The sequence below is a fragment of the Pteronotus mesoamericanus genome, unplaced genomic scaffold (assembly GCF_021234165.1).
Source record: "Pteronotus mesoamericanus isolate MK-2021 breed Mesoamerican mustached bat unplaced genomic scaffold, CSHL_Meso_final contig_163, whole genome shotgun sequence".
Lineage (NCBI taxonomy): Eukaryota > Metazoa > Chordata > Mammalia > Chiroptera > Mormoopidae > Pteronotus > Pteronotus mesoamericanus.
In genome coordinates, this window is record NW_026555064.1 from 7,117,944 (window position 1) to 7,123,621 (window position 5,678).

Consider the following 5,678-nt stretch of genomic DNA (forward strand, 5'->3'; position numbering starts at 1 on the left):
AGAAGTCAATCTTTTATTCTATTCAGGCCATCAACTGATTGGATGAGGCCCACCCACACTGTGGAGGACAATCTGCTTTACTCAAAATCTACAAACTTAAATGTAAATCTCATCCAAAAACATCCCCACAGAAACACCCAGAAAAATGTTTGACTACATATCTTGACACTGTCCTGGTGAAGTTGACATATAAAATTAACCATCACAATGAGTATGGAGTCCCAGTTTTATAAGATGAAAGGCTCTGAAGATGAGTCATAAATCAATCGATGTGAATATACTTAACATTACTGAACTTCACACTGAAAATGGTTAAGGTGGTACATGTTGTGATATGTATATTTTACCACAATATTTAAAAAGACTACATTAGATCTTTTACTTGGGCCCACGGCACCAGCAGGATGGGCAAGTGTCATGAATGTCATACTGCCAGGAAGCTCCATAGCTGTCAGCATCAACCATGGCATGACAAATAGCACAGGAAAGCCCATTTGGCCACAGCCCTGAAGGCCAAGCCCTTTTGAAGCACTTCATGTGGAAATGGAATTTTGCTAGAAAAAGTGAGAGTTGAAGCCAAACAGTCAAATTTTCCCATCAGGAAGTGTATCAGAGTCCAGCTGATCAAAAATACCAAGAAACACAGCTTTCTCACCCAACTGTGGTTGCTCGAACTTTATTGTGATAAACGATGAAGTCCTGGTGGCTAGATTTGATAGCAAAGGTCATACTATCGGTGACATCCCTGGAGTCCACTGTGAAGCTGTCAGCATAACCAATATTTCTCTCTTGGCCTTATATAAAGGCGAGAAGAAAAGACCAAGATCATAAGTCTTGATGATGAAAACACAGTAATAATAAACTTTCATATGCCCCTCGATGTATCTTAGAAAAGTTTTCTTTCATGAAATACCAAAAGAAATCTCTCCAAGGGACATCAGGGTACAAACTGGATTATATCTTCATTTTAGGGTTTTGCAAATGATCCAACAAATGTCCTTCATATAGCAAGTTTCTATAAAAATTGAGAGAGTAATTGTTAGATCTCTAAAGGCTATTTCTTTTTTAATTTTATTTTTCAATTAGAGTTTATATTTAATATCATTTTATATTAGTTTCAAGTGGACAGCATAGTGGTTAGACTCAAGAAAGCTATTTCTGTGGGGAGTTAAGATGACAGAATCTATGTATATCGTTTCCTAGAAATACAGTTTCCCTCAGGGACAGAGCATAGAGAGGTAGAAAAATAGCAGTTAATATGTCCCTTTGATTGTTTCTCTCAAGTAACACATTTTTTTCACTGGAGTGTTGGTAATAGCTAAATAGCAGTTAATTCATAGTAAATCATGACCAATGACTATAATTTTAGTATTTTGGTGAACATTACCATATACTCGGGAGATAGAATTTGATCCATAACCAAATCCATGCTTCCAACACATTCCAAATAGATTTTCTGGAACTTTACATTTCTACTTGAGGGTTCTTCACAAGGTAAGTGAGGTATCATTAAATGGCTATTATGTTAATGTTAACTTGAGACTCAGATCATTTATTCAAGTTTCTGTATGCCAGAGAATGTCTCTCTAAAACTCAGACTTAATGGATGTGACAAGAGGCACCCCTTCTTTGGCCCCATTATGACTCAGCCCTTAGTTTTATCCTTCTAACACGGTCATATGAGTAATAATAGTCCTCATCCTACTGCTGAGGGTCAAGGTATGATCACGGTAGAAAAATTGCCCTGACTGGTGTGGCTCAGTGGATCAAGTGTCGCCCTACAAACCAAATGGTCACTGGTTCAATTCCTAGCCAGGGCACATGCCTGGGTTGTGGGCCACGTCCCCGGCTGGCTGCACGTTAAGAGGCAACCTATTGACGCATTGATGTTTCTCCTGCACATCACTGTTTCTTTCTCTCTCTTCTCCTTTCCTTCCTCTCCCTCTAAAACATAAATAAATAAATATTTTTAAAAAGAAAAAGAAAAATAATTACCAATTATAATTCAAAAGGAAATACAAATTCTTGTTGCTCTAAATTCCATAGGAAAGATCACTTCAGTGTTTTGTATTCTATTAACAGTTTCTGTAATGACATTTTTCCCCATGAAATTAGAGATTTAAATAAAAGGTAATTATTGCTGAGCAAGAAGTGAGCATTTCTACTGGTATAGCCACTGTGAAAAACAGGATGGAGGCTCCTCAGAAAATTAAGAATAGGGTGACCATATGACCCAGAAACCCCTCTTCGGGGTACCTGAAAGATTTGAAAACATTTATTCACCAAGATAAATGCACTGCCATGTTCATGACAGCGTTATTCACGGTGGCCAAGACATAGAACCAACCAAAGTGTCTTTTGATAGATGATTTGATAAAGAAGATGAAGTCCATATACACCAGCTATTTTAACCCTTTTTCATCTCATGGCACATATAAACTAATTACTAAAATTCTCTGGCACACCAAAAAATGTATTTTTTGCCATCTGATAAAAAAACAGGTATGATTTTGATTGATGCACACTGGATGGCTATTGTTGTGTTGGCTGTTGTCATTTTTTTACTGGACAGTCTAAGGCAAAAGACTTCAGTGCCCCTGACTAAACAGTCAGGTATTGCCTGTTTAAAAAATTCTTGCAGCATATCAGTTGAAAATCGTTAATATATACAATGGAATGCTACTCAGCCTTGAGAAAAGATAAATACTGTCATTTGCAACTATATGGATGGATATTGAGAATATCATGTTAAACAAAGTGAGTCAGACGGAAAAAGCTAAGAACCATACCATTTTGCTCATATGTGGGACATAAAACTAAAAGTAACAAATGAACAAACAAGAAAAAACAAGCTCATAGACACAGACAACAGTATGGCAATTACCCCCACCCTGACCACACACACAGAAGGCAAGGTACTCAGCCACACCAAAAATAAAGAGCCCATTTGGCCACACTAGGCGCCCCTGCCCGTCCCTTCCCCCAGTCATCACAGCCGGCTCCTGTCATGGGGATCCGTATTCACTGCCAACAGGTAACACATCTTCAAATACACATCGGCCTGGATAGATCTTTTCTACAAATGTAAACAGATAATTGAAAACTGCCAAACGCTGGAAGGAAACCAAATTGTTTCATTTTGTTATATTATTTCATTAGCTTAACCTCTAACAAAATAGTTAATACAGGAAATAGAGACAATTTCAAAAGCATATGATTATTATCGTAACAGAAATTAAGAGGATATTGCAACCATTAAAACAGAATAGGCTACTGTGAAAAAGAATCGATTACAGTTCTTGGAAATTAAAAATGTGATTGTCTAAGTTTAAAACATTTCAACTCCTTAACATTAAAGATAAGATTTTTGCCCCAGCTAGTGTGGTTCAGTGGATCAAGTGCCGGCCTGCTAACTGAAAGGTTGCCAGTTCGATTCCCAGTCAGAGCACATGCCTGAATGGGGGGCGTGTGAGAAGCAACCAATGGATGGATGTCTCTCACATCGATGGCTCTCTCCCTCTCTTTCTCCCTTCCTCTCTCTAAAAGCAAATAAATAAAATCTTTAAAAATCCATGGCCACTGAAGATGTTGAGCATCTTTTCATGTTTCTTGACCATTTATAGCTCCATTTCCATGAATTGCCTGTTTATATTTTTTGCCCATTTTTTTCCTCTTGGGTCATGTGAAATTTTTTCTTTTGATTTGTGAGTGCTCTTTGTGTATTCTGTGTATTGATAGGTTGCTTGATATATATGGGGCAGATATTTTTTCTCAGCCTGTCACCTGCCTTTTAACTGTTTAAGCATCTTTCAACATTCAGAATTTTAAAATTTTATAGTCATCTGTAATTATTTTTCTAAAAGTTTGTGGGCTTTAATTTTTCTTAGGAATGTCTTTTCCAACCTTAACACAATAAAAGAACTTCTTTGGGTATAAATGTAAGTATTAAAACCATCTCATCTCTCTAAACATTTTACAGTTTTCTAACCTGCAACATGGAAATAATATCTTCCTCCCAGGCGTGGTGGACAATGAATGAGAAAATGCATATAAACCATCTGGCACACACAGGCAATCAAGCTTTACCTTATCATGGAGATAAGAGGATGGAGAACAATGAAGTAATAGGCACTGGCCAAGATCAAGTACACACAATAATACAACCATCCAAGTCATTGATTCGGAGCAGCCAGACTAAATAGCCTTTCTTAGCCTCTGCTATGGACTGGAGAGTAGGTTTCCTTTTCTATGACTTTATGCTAAACAAGCATACAGACATTTTGAAAATAGCATACTCATCTGCCCTTTGGGTGAGGATGATTGTTTATATGTTTGGGATTTGGCTTTGTTGTCCCCTCCTCTTCCAGCTCCTGCTTGACCTGATATAGGACATCTATGTCTTTGCCTTCCCCTCTCCTCACCTTGTCACTTTCACCTCTGCCCTTGCTCTGAACCTGCCAGTCCACATGTCATGTCCCTAAAGCCTGGGACATTGATGGACGTGTCACCAGTGAAAGATCCAGGATTGCCTGACTCCATGGGAGGAAGGAACACTTTTGACTCTTCCCTGTCTCCTAATTCCTAAGTGTCTCATCCCATTCCCTTTCACATAAGTTGCTTCAACAGCCTCCTTGCCTCTCAGCCTTGCTATCTGCCTCCGCTTCCCTCCCACACACATACACTTCCTTCTGTGCCCTTAATGATGTTTCTCAAACAAAATCTGATCATGTCACTTTTTACTGGAAGCCCTTCAGTGCTCTGCCACTGAATGGCTGTTTAGCACTAGAAAAATGTTTACTTTCATTGGATCGCTTTCTCCATTGGAAGAATAGGCATCATAATGGCAAGCCATTGCTTTTAACGTGAAATTAGCCTGAGCGATAAAAATCCCTGTATGACCTCCAGCTTCATCCCTGGCCATTCCTTACCTTGCATTTTTGGGTCCAGCCGTTCCAGCTCCCTTTCCATTCCTAGAACACAACACCCGCACTCTTACCCTGTAATTTTGCCCATACTGTTCTTTCTGTTTGAAGAAGACTCTCTCTCCTCCCTGTTCCCAGGTCCCTTCTATCCACCTTCATCGACGAATGCTTTTTGTAATACTTTAAGGTTCAGCTTCCCCCCAAACTAAATTCTTGACATATAAATGTTCTGAATAAATATTCATTGAACTAATAATGACCAAATATCGAGTGTACGTTATCTCATTTAATATTCACAAAATTCCCATGAGGTTGATACCATCATTCCCATCATTGTGGATGTTAAAACCAAGGCTCAGAGAGGTTGAACAGCATGTCCGAGTTTATACAGTTGCAAGTGGCAGAACTGGTCTCCGAATTCAGGTCTGGCTGACTCTTGGTCTAAAGAAGTTAGGAGGAAAATAGAGGTCTGCGCAGGACGTGAAGAAGGAAGTGGTAATACAATCAAATCTTAAACATAAAACTCTCAAGAATAAGACCTTCTCCAGCACAGTCTGCATGGGTTTTCAGAAGCAACACAAAAACCTTCAAGCCTGGTTTTCTCACCAGCTCCCAGAGAGAGATGCTGAGTGCCCTCACAGCAGTGCGTTCTCTGGGCCAACAAAGAGGTGTGGCAGCGTTCCAGACGGCCCTCCTCCAGCGATCGCTGTTCCGCTGCGTCTCTCGCGTGAGAAATGAGGAATTGGAAGGTTTTTT

General features: G+C 39.3%; 1 pseudogene; it reads left to right on the plus strand.

Moving 5' to 3' along the window:
- The first annotated feature begins 404 nt into the window (after positions 1–404).
- Positions 405–831, plus strand: LOC129088531 (40S ribosomal protein S23-like; annotated as a pseudogene).
- The last annotated feature ends 4,847 nt before the right edge of the window (positions 832–5,678 follow it).